General features: G+C 40.8%; 1 protein-coding gene across 2 annotated transcripts in view; it reads right to left on the bottom strand.

Annotated features, from left to right (window-relative positions):
• The window catches only part of Gpm6b (glycoprotein M6B), a 141418-nt gene that overhangs the window by 44741 nt on the left and 75068 nt on the right, over positions 1-21609 (bottom strand). The window lies entirely within an intron of this gene.

The raw sequence follows: 21609 nt of genomic DNA, 5'->3' as shown, positions 1-21609 counted from the left end.
TTCAGTCATAATCTCAAGAGGGTACTTTTTAAGAGTACTCTAAACATCTGGTTTCAAGGCTAGTGTACCAACAGGGATTCCAAGGATGCTGATGGCTGATTCCACAAGTCCTTCTGCACTAGCAATGTTCTTAACTCACGTTAATCATTGAAATCTATTTTGATTACAAGTTTTCAAGCACCACCACCAGTTTCAGAGACATTTTTATAATTGCATTTAGCCCACTCACCTTCATTATCCCTACTAGAAAAATTCTAGAAACTAAAGTCACACATAAAGATAACTACTGACAAAGCAAGATAAAGGAATTCTGGACCCACCACAGTCTACTTAACACCACCTTAGGAGTAAACATTAAAGGCAAGTTGGAGGGCCAGTGAAATGGTTCAAGAGGTAAAACTTTCTGCTGCCATGCCAGACCACTAGAGCTCCATCCCTAGGAATCCCCATGGTAGAAGGAGGGAATTGATTGTTGCAAGTTGACCTGCAGTGTGCGCGTGCGCGCGCACACACACACACACACACACACACACACACACACACACACACACACACACTTTTAAAAAAATAAAAGTTGCAAATCACTGCTCTGAGAGTACATTCTCCAAAGATTCATTCATTCATTCGTTTGTTTGTTTATTTAATTATTTTTGCATGCACAATACCTCAAAACAATGTGGGAAGATCCCAAATCAAAATCCTGTAGCAGCCTGATCTTCTAATGCTTTGGTTTTAAATAATCTCTCACGCCCTTTTACATTCAATATTTCTGCTGTGTTGAACAAGAAAAGACTTTGAAAACCAGTTTGGCCTGCTTCAACATTTTCTTTTCATTTTCCATCTCACTTTCCACTTTCCCCATTGTTCCTGAAGATCACACCCACAGTCAGTTATTCCCCCCAATTTTATTCAGCTAATTTTATTGTCTTATGGTAAAGAGAAGGTACCACCTAAAACTTCAGCCTTTGGGAGATGGAGTGGGAGAGGAAGAGGGAGAGAGAGACACTACCTCCATGGCAAAACTTGTAGTGTGCTTTAATGGAGCAATTTAAAATTGGTGTAAGAATAACTTAGGCTATTCATACAGAAAGGTACAAAGAACAGCATATAAAGGTTTTCCTTGTGGGTTTTTAACATTGCTCTTGCTGCAAAGTATTACCCGAGCTTGGTCCTCAGGACTGATGATAGAAGGAGAGAACTGACTTCCACAGTTATCCTTTGATCTTTACCCACATATTATTACACAAATGTGTTTATACACAGTGAAATAAATGAATTTAATTGAAAATTAAAAGTTTGCGATTAACTATGTTAGTGTGTATTTTATAAAGTGTCTAACGAAGTCATTTAATATCTAGAACTATCAGAGGAGCCTAATTTCTTTGGCTCTTCCTTCAGACTAATATTTATGTAAGAGGCAGGGTCTGGTTAGGGTGAAGCACCCATGGCTGAACCAAATTAAACATTAGTTTAATAATACAAGTGAAAAGGCAAAATATGAAAGGTAGCCTAAATTTAAGGACAGCTGTTGTTCTATAACATAGTGACAAATCAAAACCATTGGAAAAAAAATGTTCATTTCTACATTTTTACAAGTAAATAAGCAATTCATTATTTTTACCTTATTTCCAACTTTACTTTTGTTAGGATCATGATTTATGACAATAGTTCTGGAAATTGCCATTGTACCAGTTCATAAGCAGCTTCAAAAATCTCATAGAGGTTTATGATAAACCATATGATTCAGAAAGATTAGAAAGAAGCAACAGAGATTCTGTCAAGAAGAAAAGACAGAATTTATGTTTAAAATATCTTAGAGGTATGCATCCATATTTTTTTGTCAGAAAGGCTGAATATATAGAATGAACAGGATATGAAATGGCTCCCTGAGCTGAAAATATTTTTTGAGCCCTGTGATTTAAGACAATAAAGATACTTCTAAAAGCTGATAAGAGACATTGACAGAAAATGGGTATATTAGATTGAACCTTATGAAATTGCTGGTGCTTTCTAAAAAGAAGTGCAGTTTCACAGAGCTTATCTTGTCCACCTGCACATCTGCTGGAGCACCACAGTGAGTTTAGTAAACATGCATGTCCTTGGAAGACATGTGCTAATGACTACAAGTATGGCCATGAATAAGTCATGAGGTCTCTTCTAGGTAGTCCACAGGTGAATGGGTCACAGAGAACTTGCTTAACCAGAGCACTCCTTCCTGCCAGTGATATAACAAGGTGAAGAGAGGAGTCCTTAAACATCTAGTAGATGCTAGGAGCCACCTTAGTGTGATATGTGACCATGGTTGGACAGCTGAAAATTCATCAACTTGCACAGTATTCTGCCTAGCCTAACCACATGGCCATATAATGATTTTTCCAATTGCCTCCTTCCTTCAACTTTCTGAAATTATATTTTAGGTTTGTTTATTCTATTTTTTTCATTTTGTGGAGTGGGGCTCAAAATGATTGGAGTAAACAAACACTAGGAGATTTTTTTTTAAAAAAAATTCATCCTAAGTCTAATTCCCCTACAAGCCTTTTTGGCTCATAGACCATTTATGTCACATGAAATATACTCTGCCATAATCTTTACTCATTGTCTCACAAAGGAAATGCTGCATAAATATAAGAAACACAAACTAGAAAAACAGAATAGTGCTAGAAATTAAGACTATGAGTCTTAAGAATTGGTTTTTATCCATAATTAGAGGATATCAAAACTTTTTATCAATTTGGTAAGGGCTTTGTATTGCACGATAATTTGATTTCTAATATTTTTTTTCTTTTAGCCAGAAGGATTCTAAAGAGCTTGAGGCTAGCCTGTGCTACCAGTGTGATTTCTATCTCATACACACACACACACACACACACACACACACACACACAAATGAACAAATCAAAAGAGGGCTGACACACTAGATTCAGTGGGTAAGAGTACTCGCTGTCAACCCTGACAATCATTGGGACCCACATGGTGAAAGGACAGAAAGTTGTACTCTGACCTTCACATTTGTGCTGTGGCACACATGACCTTTGCATACAAAATCAATCAAAACATTGTTAAAATAATAAATAAAAAATTATTGAGTTTCTAATTTTTCATGTAATGTGAGATTTGGAAAATGCCTTTGGATTCATTACTTATTATTATTTATCCTCCTGATGGCTTTCCTCCATATCTTCTGTTTAATTGCTATCCTTTACAGGAAATGGCAACTTATATTGAGCTGAAGGTACATATCAAGTCAGATGATGTTTATGAACACTTGCTAGAAATTGTGAAGCTAGGGACTAGAGAGATGACTCCATAATTAAGAACATTGGCTGTTCTTCCAGAGGACCTCAGTTTGATTCCCAACACCTACATGGTAGTTCACAACCATCTGTAACTCCAGTTCCAGGGGATCTGACACCCTCTTCTGACCTATGAGGGTACTAGGAATGCATGTGGTGCAGAGATATGCATGCAGGCAAAACACCCGTATACATAAAATAAAGTAAATTTACTTTAAAATTGTATTGTGAAGTATGAGTTGAAGATGTAGCTCAGTGGCAAAGTGCTTGCCTAGCATACAAGAGGCCCTGACTTCGATTATTAATGCCACAAAAAATAAATGATGAATTTTTGTAATGGTAAGCCATCATCCATAGTAGTTCCTTTTAATGGCAGAGGTGGTTCGCAAGTAGATCTTTGGCTAATGTCCACAACTATGAGAATAAGAGAATTTTCCCCCTTACTTTCCAGCCTCATCAGCTGTTTACTTAGTGTCAGGCAGTAACCTCATTAGAAGATCCAGGAGCTGCCAAAACAGCAATTGTTGAGCTTGGCATCTTGAGATGTGCCCAGCTCCTCTGTCAATCCCCCAAACACACACACAGAGAACTAAATGTTCAAACAGAGAGTAAGAATAAGTTTGGCACACACAGACTAGGGTTCGACATGATTGCAACAGGTGCAACATGGGCAGTTTCCACATTCCCAGCTGAGGAATGGGGTCAGCCCAGGAGGCACTGTGGCATGGGGTGGCACGTGAATTTTGCTAAGTAGAATGGACCTCATTTATCTCAAAGTAATGTCAGTATTGTGGCTTCCTTCTTTCTCTCATACCAAGGTTGCTCAATGTCAGCATAAGCCACTCATAGCATGGGGTCATTCTCTACTGATGTGATGCCATGGACATAGTGGGTGTTTGAGAATGTTCCTGGCCTCCACTCACTAGATGCATGTTTCTGAGGGAGGGAAGTCACTCCCAGCTGAGAACCATTGCCTTCAATCTAGTTTTCTATGATTACTATAACATTCTCTGATTAGTCAATGGCTCTAAAGCCTGGCTGTACCCGGGAGTCACCCCGGAGGGTTTAACAATATACTCTACCTCCAGATATTGTAAATGGTTAGTCAGCTTGTGTGATGTGTTATGATCAGATTTTTAAAAATCTCCCCCAGAACATTGGAACATGCAGCAAGCATGTAGGCAGTTGGGACACAATCAGCTGCTTTTGGAAGAGTAAAGAAAGGGGAATTTGATGGACATACAGGAGACCAGAGTCAGGACAACTATGACCAGCAGGGAAAAGACAGAGGCTCTATACCCAGACAGGACAGAAAAGACCAACAGCTATCAAGTCAGAAGAGAGGCGAGTCAGTGTTGAGACCCACAGGGAACATAAGAAGATCAGGGGATATACTGATTTCCTAGGGCCACAGTGACAAAGGAACATACACTTCATAGCTTCAGACAACAACAACAACAAAAATTCTCTCAACGTTCTGGAAGCTAAAAATGCAAAGCCAAGGTGAGTGGAGGGCTGTGTTTTCTCTAATGAGAAAATAATGTAGGTTCTTTCTCTCCTCTGTCAGCTTCCAGCATCATCAGTGGTCCTTTCTTTTCTTTCCTTGGCTTGATACTATGCTCCAGTCTCCACCCATGTCACCATATGGTGTTCTCTCTGTGTGTCTCATAAAGATACCAATCACATTGGACCCAGGCCTACCCTAATCAACTATGGCTGCATCCCCACTTCATGATATCTACAAAGACTATTTCCCAATAATGGTACCTTCACAGGTTCTGGGAGTTAAGACTTTAATATATTGGCACCTGGGAGACAATGTATGACTCAACTCCCACTAGGTAAGACAGACTTAGAAAGACAATCATGTTTGGAAGCGATGTGAGCGATGCCTGTAAAATTGCTCAGTCTAGGCAGAATTTGGAAATGAAGAATTGGGTGCTAGCAGCAGGGAAGAACAAATTATAGTGGGAGTGGGTGTGATGCCAAAGCAGAAGGCTCAGAGGAGAACACCATGCAAGTACCACCTAAATTCAGGGGGCCTTAGAAGTACTCTCAAATGAGGCCAAGGATACTGGAGAAGATCCAGGACAGGGGCCTGTCACAGAAGAGAGAATTTTGAGAAGCGGGGGATGTGACACAGTCAAAGCAGTCAGACAGGGAGGATGTGGCAAGGACCACTGAAATGGAAAATTCCACCTTGCCAGTGGCATCACAGAAACTAGAATGGAAACCAGTTTTTAGAAGGATCATGGGAGGACCGGGAAGTGAGGAAGAGAAAGAAAGTGTGGGCCATGTTCTAAAGAAATGTACTGAGGAGGCAGTGGGAAAGATGTAGCAGATAAAGGAGAAAAACACTGCCAAGAGCAAATCCACCAAATGTTGGATCCTGCAAAAGCAGCTGGGATTGGTAGAGATTAAGATGTAAGTGGAGGTGGCTAAGTAACAACAAATCAAGAGGACAGAATCAAGAGTGGGCAGTAGCTATAAAGGGCAAGCTGGGACAGCTCTCCTTCTATCATGGAAATAAGGACAGAGAAGATAGAGGAAAATTATGTCTATCTAATTCCACGATTCAAAACACTCAAAAGAGGTGGTGGTGACTGGTGCCACCTGTCCTGTGTCACAGTCTTAGCAGGGATGACCAGTCCCAATAGATGACATACTAGAAGGATGATGGTCTTGGCCTGAGTCCGGGTTGCTTGTGGATATTAGTAGACCTTAGATATTCAGTATATCAGAGGCCCCAGTAGGAGAGGGAGAGAGAGAGTATACCCTTACAGTGTCATTACACTGGGGAATGGGTCCTGGCAAGACAGTCACACCTAATAAAAAATTAAGAAAAAATAATGATAGCCAGATGATTTTTTTGTTTTTGTTTTCTTTTTTGAGAAAGGGTTTCTTATATCTAAAGCTGCCCTTACAGTTGCTATACAGCCAAGGACAATCTTGAACTCCTGATACTGCCTCCACCTCCTGAGTATTGGGTTTATAGGTGTGATAGGTGTGTTCTGCCACACCCAGTTTCTATAGAACATGGGGCTTTGTGTACACTAGGCAAACACTCAACCAACTGAGATACATCCCTAGTCCATGTTTTTATTTCTTTTTAAATGTTTTATTTTTTTTAAAGGCATGCATGTAAGTGTTTTGCCCATGGGTATGTACATACATCATATGCTTGCCTATAGAGGTCTGAAGAAGGCATCTAATCTCTTGGAATTGGAGATGTTTGTGAGCCACCATGTGAGTTCAGGGAACTGAACCCAGCTCTCCTATAAGAGCAGTAAGTTCTGTGAACTGCTGAGCCATCTCTCTGCCCCTCTTTCTAATGGTAAAGGGAAAATTCTATTGTGTACAGAAGGCATACATCAAGAGACAGTTGATCTAATGAGGAGGCGCTTCTTGGTTCATTATCACATTCCACAGGGATTTTGGATTTTTCTCATTAAGAGTGGTACACCACCGGGCTCTTCCTGAAGGCTGCTACCTGATTAACAAACACATCTCTGCTACCTGTACCAGATTGGTATAAACAAGAATAGACCTTTAAAGTCCATTTGTTAGGTCTCGACTGTAGCTCTCAGAATTCCAGTTACATCTCTCCTTCTTACATCACCAGAAACCCCAGAGGATGCAGTACTCTACCATGAGTGAGTTGCTCAACTTATAGGTATGGGAACCCAGGGTGCTCTACCAAGGAAATGTCTTAAATCGTGTCAAAACTCCTCCTCAGGTAGCCTTTCTAGTTCCAGGAGGACACAGGCCCAAGCCCTTCTCTTTTATGTAGCTTCCTGGGTGACGGACCCCCCTCCTCTGCAATTCCAGCAGTTGCTTAAACCCTTCCATTTCCATCTTACTGATAAATGACAGCACTTTCCACTAGAAGACAGGCATGCACATTTATCTGCTTTCTACTAGGGTTGGAAACGATCTCTTGGAGCAACCCAACATTCAGTAGGGTGCCCTGCAGGAAGGCCACCTAAAGCAGATATGCCTCTGTAAGTTTGGCTAGCTTTGTTAAGAGAGACGACTTGAAGTTAATCACAAGATATTTGGATGATAAAATTTCCACACAAGTTGTTATGTGCCCAGCAGGGTAAGAATAAAGATGATGTGTCTCTTTTCAAATACCCCCGGCCCCAGACCAAGTCAATGTGAGGATTAATGAGTTTCTGTCTCTTGGGCTTCTAGGAAAAGGTGCTTTCTTAGACAGGCACACAGAACCCCTACCCGCCCCACCACATTCCTTTTGGAGTGGCAGACCCATTCAGGCCCACTCACAACAGTTTTCATTTCATACTCCTTTGGCAGACAGGAAGCACCAAACAGTTGTATTTGGCTAATCTTTATATATGCAATAGGGACACTTGGCCAGATGAGGTTTCTGGCTACATGTAGAAGTTAGAGCTACTGGCTCAACATTGTCTCTATAGGACCCCACAGCTGCCCACCTCTGAGATGCGTGACATAGCCCTGCACTCAACGACAAGGACTGCAGGTATCCTGTGTACCTGTGTACAAGCACTGTAGAGGGAAGTTGACACAAGTTTTTTTCTTTTTTTTTCTTTTTTTTCTTTTTTTTTTTTTTTTTTTTGCTTGTAGGACAATATTGAGAACAGGCCTTGCCATCTTCCTTGTACAGAGCCACCAAAGAGCAGAGGGAATCAAAGGGATTTGGGCAAAGGCCAGAGTTTGAACAGAGTCTTGGCTCTCAGATGCTAATGCTGGGAATTCTGGAATCTGGCAGTTAGAATGGAAAGGCACAAAGCTAAACAAGGCCCCATGCAAAAAGAGGTGTTCAACATCATGAATTATTTAACTTCAAGAGTTCAGGTGCTTTTCTTCAAACAGCTCTTGTGGGTATGAAATGTAGCTTTGTTAATAGAGTACTTAACATAGATGAAACCCTGAGTTCATCCCTAGCATCTCATAAAGTAGCTATAGTAGTGCACACCTGTAATCCTAGCATTTTGGAGGTGGAGACAAAAAGATCAGTTCAAGGTCACCCTTAACTACAGACTGGAATACTTAAAACTGTCTGGGGGGGGGGAAATAAAGCAAGAAAGAAAAGAAAGCTCTCTGCTCTCTCACACTACTTTCAACCCCCTCAAACATGTTACCTGCCTCCCCCGCTCTGTAGAACCCAGCACTGTGTACCTCCCCCAAAGAATAAGGTTTTCAAGGCCACATTCTTGCCTACTATCTGTTATAGCCAGCTCTCCCATGACCAGCCTGGTGATGTCACCTGACCTTGCATGAGCCTTGACTTCATCAGCTATGAGAAGAAGAACTCATGCAGGAGCATCCTCCACTGGGCTATTGTTAACATAGCAAGATGCTGCAAAGCCTCAACATGCCTCCTACTTGGTACTGACAAAATGCTATTTCTATTTTGGAAGGTTTTCATGCTCCCACTACTGCCATACAGTCCCATGGAGAAGTGAAGCAGAGGAAGGACTAGTGGGAGGTTGCATATCCTACTAGTTCTTTCCTTGTCCTTGAGGGCCTCCCACATACTTTTTAGTTTAGGGTTTTTTCTTTTTCTTTCTTTCTTTCTTTCTTTCTTTCTTTCTTTCTTTCTTTCTTTCTCTCTCTCTCTCTCTCTCTCTCTCTCTCTCTCTCTTTCTTTCTTTCTTTCTTTCTTTCTTTCTTTCTTTTTTGAGACAGGCTTTTACTCTGTAGTCTAGGCTAACCTGGAACTCATAGCAATCATTCTGCCTTAGCCTTCTTAGCCTTTTGAGTGTTGAGATTACAGGTGTGAGCTACTATGCCTGGCTTCACTTCTGTGCCCTTGTCTAGCTTGAATAGATTTCTAGGGGCATATCTGACCTCAATCCTTATTGTAGACCACTCTTTGATCTTGTCCTAACAAGCCCCCAAACCACACCCAAGGAGGCCTACCTGAGGAGGATGCCCAAGGATATAATACCTCATAAATAAATAAGTGGGGCTGATATGAATAAAGCAACAGGGTTAATTAAGGCATGCCTCTAAGGGTACTTATTCTTTGACTGGTAAATAAAATTTATTTCTAGAAGTTGGAGGGGGGACACTTGTTAGCACCTAAGCATCTGAGATAAAATTAGATTTGCCTCTAGTTTCTTTTCTTTTTCTTCTCTCTCTCTCTCTCTCTCTCTCTCTCTCTCTCTCTCTCTCTCTCTCTCTCTCTCTCTGGTTCTTTGAGACATGATTTCTCTGTGTAACAGCTCTGACTGTTCTGGAACTCACAGAGATCTGCCTGCCACTCCCTCCCAAATGCTGGGATTAATGTGTGCATCACCACCAACTAGTGCTTCATCTTTTTTTCAAACACAATTGAATTTCATGTCAGAGATCACACAAATAGAGCTACTTTCATGGACATGCAACATGTATCCTATCCTTATCTCAAACAAAACAAAACAAAAAACCCTTTGATGTCAAGGTCTTGAAATCCTTTCTTTCGAGAAAGGGTCTTATGTGTCCCACCCTGGTACACTGGAATTGCAGGTATGCACAAGCACACACACACAATTTATGCAATGCTGGGGATCGAACCTATGGTCTTGTACATGTCAAGCAGTCTTCCAATTTACCTACAATTTCCAATCTCTTTCCCTGCACTTTGAACAAACAGACTACATTTTCAATTTGCATTGAGCTCTGAAAATTTTGTAGTTAGCCATACTTAGTAATCTAGTAAGCTGTCAACATCCAAGTTTATAACAATATAATCAGGCAGATGCTAACATCTGTGTTGACTTCAAAGCATTTAGCAAATCCCATCAAATGTTTGGGGGAGGGTAGCTTGCTGTTGGCAGCATCATTTGGTTATAAACTCTAGTAGGAAAAAATAGGTGACATGTATTCAAAGTAGTTACAAGATGGTAGCTGTCAATTCAAAGCATAAGGTGTTCAGTTCTCCCATTACTCATCCCTGCACTTGATCTATGCCATGGACATGGGAAAGTTACCTACAGCTTCGAGAACATGGGTATAAACCTTCATTTTTTCACTTCCTTGTGTGAAATAAAGACATGGGAATTAACCTAGAATATCTTCACTGAAAACTACAAGAATTTTGTTCAATTCCTCTGATCTTATTTTAAAAAAATGTGACATATAAAGAATTCCAAAACAGCTGGGGTGGTGGTGGTGGTGGTGCACATCTTTAATCCCAGCACTCAGAAGGCAGAGGCAGGTGGATCTCTGTGATTTCAAGGCCAACCTTGTCTACAGAGCTAGTTCCAGGACAGCCAGGACTACACAGAGAAACCCTGTCTCAAAAAACAAACAAACAAACAAACAAAGTCCAAAAACAATAGCAAAAATTCAAAACAGGAAAGAATATTTAAGAACATGTATTGTCTTCCCTTCTTTCCCAGCCTGTAGTTAGGACAAGACAGGACTAGAGAGTTCCATCCTCTTGACCATGGCCCAAATGCTCTTGTTTTTAATCTGATGCATAGTTAGCAAATATTCTCTTGGAATAAGGCACAAGTACCAACTCTACAATGTATAATGCTCAGTAAAGATAACTCTTCCCAAAATAGACATCTTTGAAAAAGCCAGATTTAATGCATTTCTACAAAATACTTTTCAAAAATAAAACACTTTTGGGCCAAAGCAGAGCATAGTAGAAAAGACAGCATAAACCTTTGGAAACCAATGTTTGATAGTCTTTGTTCGTTTTGTATTTTTTGAGACAGAGTGTCACTGGATAGCCCTGGCTATCCCTGGACCTCACTATGCAGATCAGTCTGGCTTCAAACTCACAAAGATCTGCCTTCCTTCGTTCACTGAGTGCTGAGATTAAAGGTGTGCATCACTACAGCTGACCAATTTATTTTTAAAATGCAACTCTGATAAACCACACTGTAAGATTAAGTAAATGAATGTAAGCTACAGGCTTCCCAGGAGACCCAGGACCCCTTCCTGAGAAGTAGTTGCTATGATGAATAGGTGGGACCAGAGCTGGGTGTGAAATGCTTTTTAACAAAGGCAGTAAGCTGTAGAACCAAGCTTGTCAACCTGCCTCCGCCTGAACATAATGGATGGATAATGGTCACCTGTTCCACCTACTCTCAAGGGACAAACTTGGATTATGGACAAATCTCAGCTCCAAGCTGAGCGCCCACTTATTTCCGCCCACTCAGGAAAACCAAAGCCAAGTGCAAAGCAGAGGCAGTGGTATATGAGCAGAAAGAATGTATACATTTAAGAAAAGGTCAGTAGGCACATTTGCATGCCTTTCTGTGTAACAAATGATAAGAAAGGCTAATAGCTTTACTGAAGCACACAAGGGTTAACATGCTTATAGCTGAGAATGGCTGTTTTAGGAGAATATGAAGTAGTTCTAAGCACTTACAATGATAAAGTGCTCCGAGAATCTAAGCTGCTATAATTATACAGCCCAAGAAGAAACAGCCATTGATATTTGGGCTAACAGCACAAAAAGCAAGTTCTTCATTTGGGCTAAGTCTTTAAATCTCTGACCCAAATGTGTGTTTGAAGCCATTTTTTTCTTTTTTTTTAAATTTTTAAATTTTTTTATTTTACATATTGATCCCAGTTCCCTCTCCCTCCCCTCTCCCTCCCATGACCCCTGACCACCCTCCCATCCCATTCCCCCTACTCCTCAGGGAGGGTGAGGCCTTCCAGGAGGGGCCATCTAAATTTGTCAAGTCATTTGGAGTAGGGACTAGGCCCTCCCTCCTGCCTCTAGGTTAAGGGAGTATCCCTCCATGGGGAATGTGCTCCCAAAGTCCTTTTGTGCACCAGGGATACATCCTGGTTCCACTGTCAGAGGTCCCTTAGACTGCCCAGGCCTTCTAACTGAGACCCATATTCAGGGGGTCTGAGTCAGTCCAATGCTGGATTCCTTTTTCTTTTTTTTTCTTTTTAAGCACTTGATCCTAAAGATTGAAAGAGAAACATGACACTGTGCTAGAAAATGAGGTTCTGATATATTTAGAGAATTTAAGATGTTTACTTTCTTCTTGGTTTTGTGAGACAGTCTCACTATGTAGCACAAGCTGGTCTTCAGTTTTGTGATACTCCCCCTGCCTCTCAGCCTCTTAAGGCCTGGGTTACAGGCATCCATTCTGATTATTTAAACCCGTTAACTAGATTTTCCTCTAAGTAGGCATTCAGCACCTGGTTTATGGTAATCAAGAATGTTATTTAGAGGACTTGATGTGTATCCTCTTTGCCAGTTTCACAGATGGAAGCTCTGGGGAATTCATGTTCACATCCAAGGACAGATCAGTCAACACACAAATTATGTAATATATTTATTATTAATTGTGAAAAATGTAACTTGCTTGTTCCACTAATTTTTGCTAGGGCTAGTGAAAACATCAAAAGAAAATTAGATGACTTTCAATCCTGTTACCTTCATACTTAATACATTTTATAGGGGAATAATAAGAAAGAAGTATTCCATAGAAATAAGTGCTTTTCATTTCATTGCATTCTTTTTTTTTTTTTGAGACAGGTCTGTCTGGTTGCTGAAATGTGTTTTTTAGACCAGGATGACCTTGAGTTGGAAGGAATCACTCCTACCTCTGCCTTCTGAGCACTGGGATTACACTCCTGCATCACCAGGCCTGGCTCTGCTATCCCCAAGTTTCTGTGACCCGAACAGAGCAGTGGCATAGGGCCATGCCAAAGCTGACTCAGAACCAAATGCAGATGCTACTTAGATTAATGTGGCTCTTAGACTTGTCCCTTATACCACCCATAAATATCTATCCCTCCCTTCCTCCTTCCTTCCCCTTCCTCCCTCTCTTTCCTTCCCTCCCTCCCCACCTACACATACAATGTGAGCTGTGATCTGTGTGAGCTAAGGCTTGGACATGCACCCACTGGCTGGTAGAGCTTTGAAAAAAAATGACTGCTGTTCACAGGCTGTGGTTTTAAATGCTAAAGTATGTTTACCATGCAAGTAAACAGACCACCAAACAGAAGACTCCAGATTTGATTTAAGGAGAAAACAAAATCTATAGTCTCAAGCAATTAACACCTGCATGCATAAGTGAGCACCCTCTCTGTCGGGTGAAGTGGGGTGAAACAAGCGCGCTCAGATCCTTATTTCTACCTAAGAAATTCCGTGGACACAAATGCAGTTGCGTGTTGCTCCAAGAATGGCTATGTTCCAAGAAACAAATGACTAAGCAGTTCCTTTGTTGTAAGATCAGGTGTACTTCTAAAAAGTAAGGTAACTGAACTGTAGCTATGGAATGTGATGTTATGGGACTGCTGTCATTCATATGGCCCATTAACCAAAACAACATTGAGTAGCCTGTGACTGCAACTTCCCATTTCCACAGTGCAGAGTCATCATGCCTGTAACTCTTTAGAATGTATAAGCCAGGGAACCAAAAGATTCAGTCAAGTGCTTTACTTTAAAAATTATTATTATTATTTTTAATTATGTATATATATGTGTGTGTGTGTGTGTGTATGTGGGGGGGCATGGAGTCTGTGAACATGTGAGTGCAAGTACCCATGAAGCCCAGAAGTGGATATCAAATTATGTGGAGCTGGGGTTATAGGTGATTGTGGCCCAGCCAACATGGGTGCTGGGAACCAAAGGGGCCCTCTAGAGGAACAGCAGTACATACTCTCAATAGCTGAGCCATTTCTCCAGCTATCATTTTTAAGAGAATAATAACATTAGCAACTACTGCAATAAAGACTCTAAGCCTGTACTTTTGTTTCACACATAAAGCATACTGCCATCAATATTTACCAAAACAAACCTAGAATTCAGCTAACATTTGTGACCTACATAGAATATGCCACAAGTACACATGACAAATACATAAACAGCCTCCAATGAACCATGTGAAATTTCAATATAGAAGCATTTTCGCCTGTCTTAATGGCTGCTTGCTAATGAATGCATTATTCCTCTGTTATAAAAAAAAATCCACATACTTAAAAAGCAGCCTAGCTAAAATGGCCCCAGAAGGAATTAAATCAATGCACTTTCACGAATAAAAATCAGACACTCTGAGCAGGAAGGAAAACATGTTTGTTTTCTATTGTGGAACATAGGAATCACCACATCTAATACTGTTGTCTCACTTTGTAGAAATCCTGATAAGATATCCCTTACAAAAAAAAAATCTAGCCAGGTATAGTGGGGCATTCCTGTAATCCCCAGCACTGGAGAGGCAGAGGCAGGAAGATTTCCCATGAATTTAAAGCTGGCTTGATCCACATAGGGACTTCCATGCCAGGCAAGGCTATATAACCAGACTCTACTTTGAAATAAGCAAATAAAAGTGAAAGTATCGAATATAAAAACTGAGCTACATACATGGTTATCTGGTGAGAAAATATGACTGGGTAAATTGACAGTGAAAATAAATATAACTTACACTATTAAATCATGACAAGCCGAGGTGTTGAAGGCTTAAGTTACTGCTATAGGTCTGTGGTGCCATTGAAAACACTGTTTTCTTTCTCTTTGTTTCCCCCTTGGTGATGCCTTGTCTAGGACATGGACCCCAGTCTCTCTCCCATCCCTCCCACCCCCCGCTTGATTATTAATTTGAAGCACAAAGTCTCTCTTGAAGGAGGTTGGACAGTCCCCCAGAGGATGATGCTGTGGAGCAAAGATGACAGGAGGCAGTGTCTGGGGAGGGAGGGCCAAACATACTCATGAGAACCCATCTGGTGCTGGGCAGCCAGCAGACCTGAGGAGTTTCCTGGGTGACTGGAGCTGCTACCCTATTCATCCCCTTTCTCCTGGTACAATAAGGAGCTCCAAACCCTGGAGACATTGCCCTCTCCTCTCTATCATCATTCATATCTCAGCTATGACAGGATTAAAAAAGACTCTGATGGGAAATGTGCCACCAATTAGCATATCCCACCCCCACCCCCACCCCCGCACACAAAAGAGGCTTTTAAGCTTCTGCTTTTTAAAACTCAGGGACTGGGGAGGGGGAGGGGAACCACCAGGCAGCTCTTAGCAACAGTGTCTGCAATTCAATGATCTGCACTCCCTCAAAGCAGCTTGTATGTTTTTCAATTTTCTTCAAGCAAGTCTCCTCTCAAATGGCTTAGAAACTTATTAGAAAGTATTTATTTGGCCACTGGGTGATAAACGGCCTCCCTCATGTCATTAAATTGCAATTCAATTCTTTGATTAAAAAATAATAATTGTAAAGCTACAGTCCTTCTGTCGTAATCCTGTTACAGAGCACAGACAGCAACCTCTGCCCAGAGAAACTGACAAAAAGAAGAAATGCTCTGAGGGGACACCCCTGTCACATTTATTCACCTGTTTCCCAACTCCATGAATAATGAGGAGAAAAAATACCAGAAAGCAACATGGCTGTGCTAGCCTGGGGTTTGCCTGTGGGATGCCAGCAATCATTTTCATGCTTGCGTTCTGCCTAAGGAGATTCGCAAAACACAACAGGCCTGACCCATTTGAAAGGTCACAAAAGTGTCATTTGAAGAGCTGGAGAGATGACTCGGTGAGCCACAGTGTTTGCTGCTTAAGCAGGAGGACCCAAGTTCAGATCGCAGAACACATGCAAAGAGTCAGAGGGCTGTAACACCAGTGCTGTGATAGGGTGGAGACACGAGGGTTGGCAGGGGCTTCAGGGTCTGTGAGAGACTTTCCTTTAAAGAAATACAACAAAGAGTGATTGAGCAGGACACCTGATTTCCTCCTCTAGCTTCTGAACTTGGCCATGAACACCTCCCCACATGTGAGTATATATTTCCCCACAGGCAGGCGCGCGCTGCGCGCGCGCGCACACACACACACACACACACACACACACACACACACACACACACACACACACACACACACACACACACACCAAGTCAATTTCTAGGGACTAGCAAAAAATGTTTCATGGTCCATGCCATGAAATATTAATTCTCTCAAGGACTGATTCCCAATTTGAAACGGAAAAATGGAGATTTGTTTGACTCAGAACAAATTCTTTAAAGGGCTCTGAGCCTTAATGGCAATTCAAACTATTAGGGAGTCCTTAAAAGGGTAGCTTCCTTTACACAGATTCCAGGTCCTTAGTTACCCAAAGTACACTTCCACCACAATCCAGCTTGGGGAACCATTGAGTTTATTGGGCATACTTTACAGAGCAGGGATGGGAGGTGATTTTCAGGAGTGTTGGTGGTTGCAAAGCAGCTGCTCCATCAGAAAATTTCAACTGAACATGGAGACTTACCCATAGCTGCATAGCTGGGGTACATTTATATACTCTACCATGTCCAGCAACCATGGTGGCACATACCTTTAGGGCAGAATTTCACACTTATAGCTGGGAAGTGCAGGGGGATTGTCTGCAATCTCAGTTGAGGGTCTAATGACCTTCCCCACCCTCTCCTGTGAGAGCATGCCAATGTTCTTCACCTGTTGCTTGGTGCAGAGCGGAGCCAAATCAAACATTGAAAAACACATTGGCAAACATTCTGATGATGGCTCATGGGCTCCTATTTCCTGCTGAGTTATGCCTAGAGCAGCTGGCTACCCATAGAGAAGCAATTCTGCTCCCTACCCATGGCTGTCTTCCCTGGTTGGACTATGCCTTTATTTTCCCTAGGGTCCATCTATGAATGTGTGAAACCACACAAAAATCACTTTTCTCTATAGAGTCAATTTATTCCTCCTGGCCTCAAAGCCTCCATTGCAGCTTTGAAAACAAGATTTCTTTTCTAAACTCCATTCTTTTATTTCCCAAACAGCCACATATCTGTATGAATGTGCACACACATCCACAAGTACACATCAGTTTAAACATGGATGGAAAGATATAGAGTTTAATCTGGATTTAAAATAGATTGTGTTTGGTTGTTGTGCCTTGGAAGGGTGTTCTGTTCTCAAGGGTAACAGAAGGGGCAGATATGGGGGAGAAGGGAGGTAGGGGTGGCTGGGAGGAGTGGAGGGAGGGGAAACTGTGGTTGGGATGTGTTGTATAAGAGAAGAATCTATTTTCAATAAATAAATGTTTAAGTGGAAATATATGTGTACATATATGTTGGCACTTACATATGCATGCATAGATACATATATACAGGCATAATATATGTACTGATATATAATAAACTTATGGGTGAATGCAGATGTGTCCCATGTACATAAAATCATGGAAACATGCATATACGTAGACACATACTTTCATTTAAATATATTACATCTTTCTAAACTCAAAGTATACAAAGTTGAATTCCCTTAACATTTAAAATAAATTTATTGTGTGTGTACAAATGTTTTGCCTGCATGTATATATGTGCACCACATACATGCCTGATACCTGTGGGGATCAGTAGAGGACACTGGATCCTCTAGAACTGGAGTTATACACAGCTGTGAGCAGCTATGTGGGTGCTGAGAACAGAATCTGGGTCCTCTGCAAGAGCAACTAGTGCCCCCAACTGCTAAGTCATTCTGCTTTTTTTTTTTTTTTTTTTTTTTTTTTTTTTTTTTGGTTATTTGTTCCCTTTTAATTCCTTAAAAGTTTCTTGAGATGATTTTTTGCCTATGGGTGTTTTTCCAGCATTTATACATATGCACTACATGTGTACCTGGTACCTTCAGAGGTCAGAAGAAGGCATTGGATCTCCTGGAACTGGAGTTACAGACAATTGTAAGCTGCCATGTAGGTGCTTCGCAAGAGCAACAGGTGCTCTCATGTGCTAAGCCAATCCTCCAGCCCCAAATTTCTCTCTTTGTGCTATTTGTTCATTTTGGTTAAAACAATTTTTTAAAACTTCTATTTATTTAGGTGTATATGAGCATGCATATTACGGCATACTCACAGAGGTTGACACCTTGTGGGAATTGGTTCTCTATTTCTACCATGTGGGTTCCAGAGATTGAAATCAGCTCAGTGGGCTTGGAGGCAAACACCTTCACCTGCTGAGCCATCTTGTTGGTCCCCATTTGGAGATTTCAAGAGACAGTTTTGTTATATAGTCCTGCCTGGCCTGTAACTTGTTATGTAGATCAGGCTGACCTTACATTTATGAAGCTCTTCCCACCTCTCCCTCTTTAGTGCCTGGATTGCATTCCTCTTCTTGATCCATCAGATGCCTCCCATATACCCCAACCCCAGTGCTCTCCTTCTCGTCAAAGGAATCTTTACTCCTTTAGAATCACAGCTCTGCCATTTACCAGCTAAACCACATTGGGAAGCTAGCTAACTTCTACTTCCATGGATGCTGTTCTGCCTCTGCAGTGCAATAATTGTAGTAATACATTCCCATACCACCATATAATATATAGTCTGGAACAACCATTCACGGTAGACAAAGTCCCTCTCTATACTGCGCACGCACGCTCTCACTATAAAATACATATCAACCATAACTCATTCACATTAGTTACTAAACAGATGCAGGCAAGGAGATCAATAGTTCAAATCCCTCTTTACCCCTTTCTTTAATCTTCTCTGAACTCAGAGTTGTATCATTAGCAGTGACCAGTTGCAATATCCACAGTTGCCCACCTGAAACCAAAACCCATTTTTCCAAAATGGAAACTTTCATGGAGTCTTTCCCCTTATATGCGATAAAAATATTCCCTGCTAGACCAGGCTGTCTATCAGTGACCCACATGAATTACTCTCCTCTCTGCCAAACCAAGGGTCCCTGCTCTACTGCCAGGCTCCTCACAGTTAACCTTTGTACATCCTCTTGCCTCTGCTTCTTGGACCAGTTTTCTCACTCTTTCTTGCCTCCCAACTTGATATATATATATATATATATATATATATATATATATATATATATATCTTAATTTTCAAGGTTACAACTCAAGGGTCATGGTATGAGTGAAAGCATGCTTTGGTCCCCCAGAGTATCTCATTATATCACCTTATCTTTTCTCCCAAAGTACTCATGTATGTCAGCCTTACAGTTCATAAAGATTTCCATATGTTTTTCCCCTCTGGTGCTATGCCATAGAAACTGACTTAGGGCATTACTTAGGCACTTTGATTTTAAAATTATGGTATAATTCCTCTACCTTAAGTAACAAAATAATCACATAGTACCATCTTTATCCAGAAACTGTTAAGCATCCAGACATGTACCTATAGTTGCAGATACTTGGGAGGCTGAGGCAAGAGGATCACTTGAATCCAGGAGTTCAATAACAGCCTGGGTAGCATAACAAGAACCTCTTTACTACACCTCAAAACAAATAAAAAGAGGGCTTGGGGGGCTCAATTGATAAAGTGCTTGTTTTGCAAGCATAAGGACCTGAGTTTAATCTCTGGAACTCACATAAACTGAAACAAAAACAAAAGAAATGTTAAGCAAATAACATTTCATTACCAGAATGAATTTGGCAAACAATACAACACAAATTTGTACGTCTAATGCATTGTATCCCTAGAGCTCAATACATAGTAATGCTACTAAGTAGCTTTCATTTTCCACCTATGGTTTGTGAAGCCCAGGGGGCCCCACATGACCTCACTGTGGAACAGGAGACACATCCATCTGCCAGCAGCAATTGTTTTATTGACCTGATTAAAGAACAACTATTTCCACGGTCAAGATCTATCCAAACACATCAGCCTCAGCCACACAATGGCAATAATTAGAGATTCATTATACATGGATTAAAATATGTGTCACTAGGCACAGCATAGACTCTTGTGTTATTAACATTTACCCAACCTATTTCTTTTGCTAGTGATGATGTATGATTAGAGCCAGAGCACATTTTTAAAGAAAACCAACCAAATATAGGTTTTCTAAGATATTGCAGACATACCTCATAATTCACCTAATTGCACAAACTGTTTGGAACATATTCCCACCTTTCTGTTTATTGCAATTGTCACCATGATCTGATTTTGAATGTTTTTGTTACCCCTAAAAGAAAGCCTAATTCCACCAGCACTCAGTCCCTACCCTTCCTGCTAACCCTGACATAAGGAAGTAACACACTTTATGAAGTTGCCTTTTCTACACTTAATATGCAATAAAAACACTATTTATTTGTATTTGTATGAGTGCTTTGCTCATCATGTATGTAAATGTATCACATTCATGCAGTGCCTGTAGAAGTCAGAAGAGGGTGTTAGATTCCCTCAAACTAGTTCTAGATGGTTGTGCACTGCCATGTGGGTGTCAGGAATTGAGCCTGGACCTCTAGAAGAGCAGCCAATGCTCTTAACTGCTGAGCCATCTCTCCAATCTCAATATGTAATCTTTAACTACAGTTTTTTTCACTTAGCATAATAATTTCTAAAGGTCATCCACACTAACATGTTTCTTTTGATTGCTGAGTCACATTCCAGTAGCAAATTTTGCTCCTTCATTTGAGTTTTGGCTTTTGGGCTATCATCAATATTGACGTTATGGACAAACCTTTATGTAAACCAAGTTTTCAATTCTTCTTGTTGTATATACCTGGAATGAATATCCGAGCCATATGGGAACTCTATGTTTAGCCATATGAATGTCTGCCAGGCTGTTTTCCAAAGTGGCTGACCTACACATTTTTCCATTTCCATCAGTAGTGTGAGTTTTGAATTTTCTATACCCTTATCAACACTTCTTTTCTGTCTGTTTGACTCTGGCAGGTGTGATGTGGTATCTCATTGTGGTTTTGGTTTGTGGGCCCAAAACACACATTTTCATATACATCTCAGGGTATTATTTTTTCTTTAGTGATGTTCTATTAAATCTCTTCCTTTTATACTGAGCTGTTAATTGTCAGCTCTTTTTATACATTCTTGATGCAAGTCTCTTAGATTCTATTCTACTGAGACAAGGTCTCAAAATGTAGACCAGGCTGGTCTTGATCTCACAGAGATCTACCTGCCACTGTTTCCTGAGTGTTGGCACTATAGGCATGTGCCATCATGCAAAGCTATACACTCTCTTTTAAGTATTTTCTTTCATTCTGTGGATTATGTTTGTATTTTTCAGATAGTATCCTCTGCAATACAAAAGTTTTAAATTTTGATTAAAACACCAATTTACCTATTTTCCCCTTTGTTTTTTATATTTCTGGTGTTTTTTTCTAAGGTATGTATGTATATATGTGTATTCATGGGAGTCAGTTCTCACTTCCATGGGTGTCCCAAGAGTCAAAATCAGGTGGTCAGGCAGTGACAAGTACCTTTACCCACTGAGCCATCTTGCCTCTCCATACAAGCGTTTTGATTGTTTTTAATGTGGAGAGTGAGAGAGAGAGGGAGAGAGAGAAAGAGAGAGAGAAAAGAGAGAGAGAAAAGAGAGAGAGAGAGTAGAGATCTAGCTTGCCTCATTTTACTCAAGTGTCTGCTACTATTTATCAGGATAGTCTTTTTTTTTTTTTTTTTTT

This window comes from Phodopus roborovskii, unplaced genomic scaffold (assembly GCF_943737965.1).
Source record: "Phodopus roborovskii unplaced genomic scaffold, PHOROB, whole genome shotgun sequence".
Lineage (NCBI taxonomy): Eukaryota > Metazoa > Chordata > Mammalia > Rodentia > Cricetidae > Phodopus > Phodopus roborovskii.
Note: the sequence above shows the minus strand (reverse complement) of the source record. Positions and strands in the feature narration are given on the sequence as shown.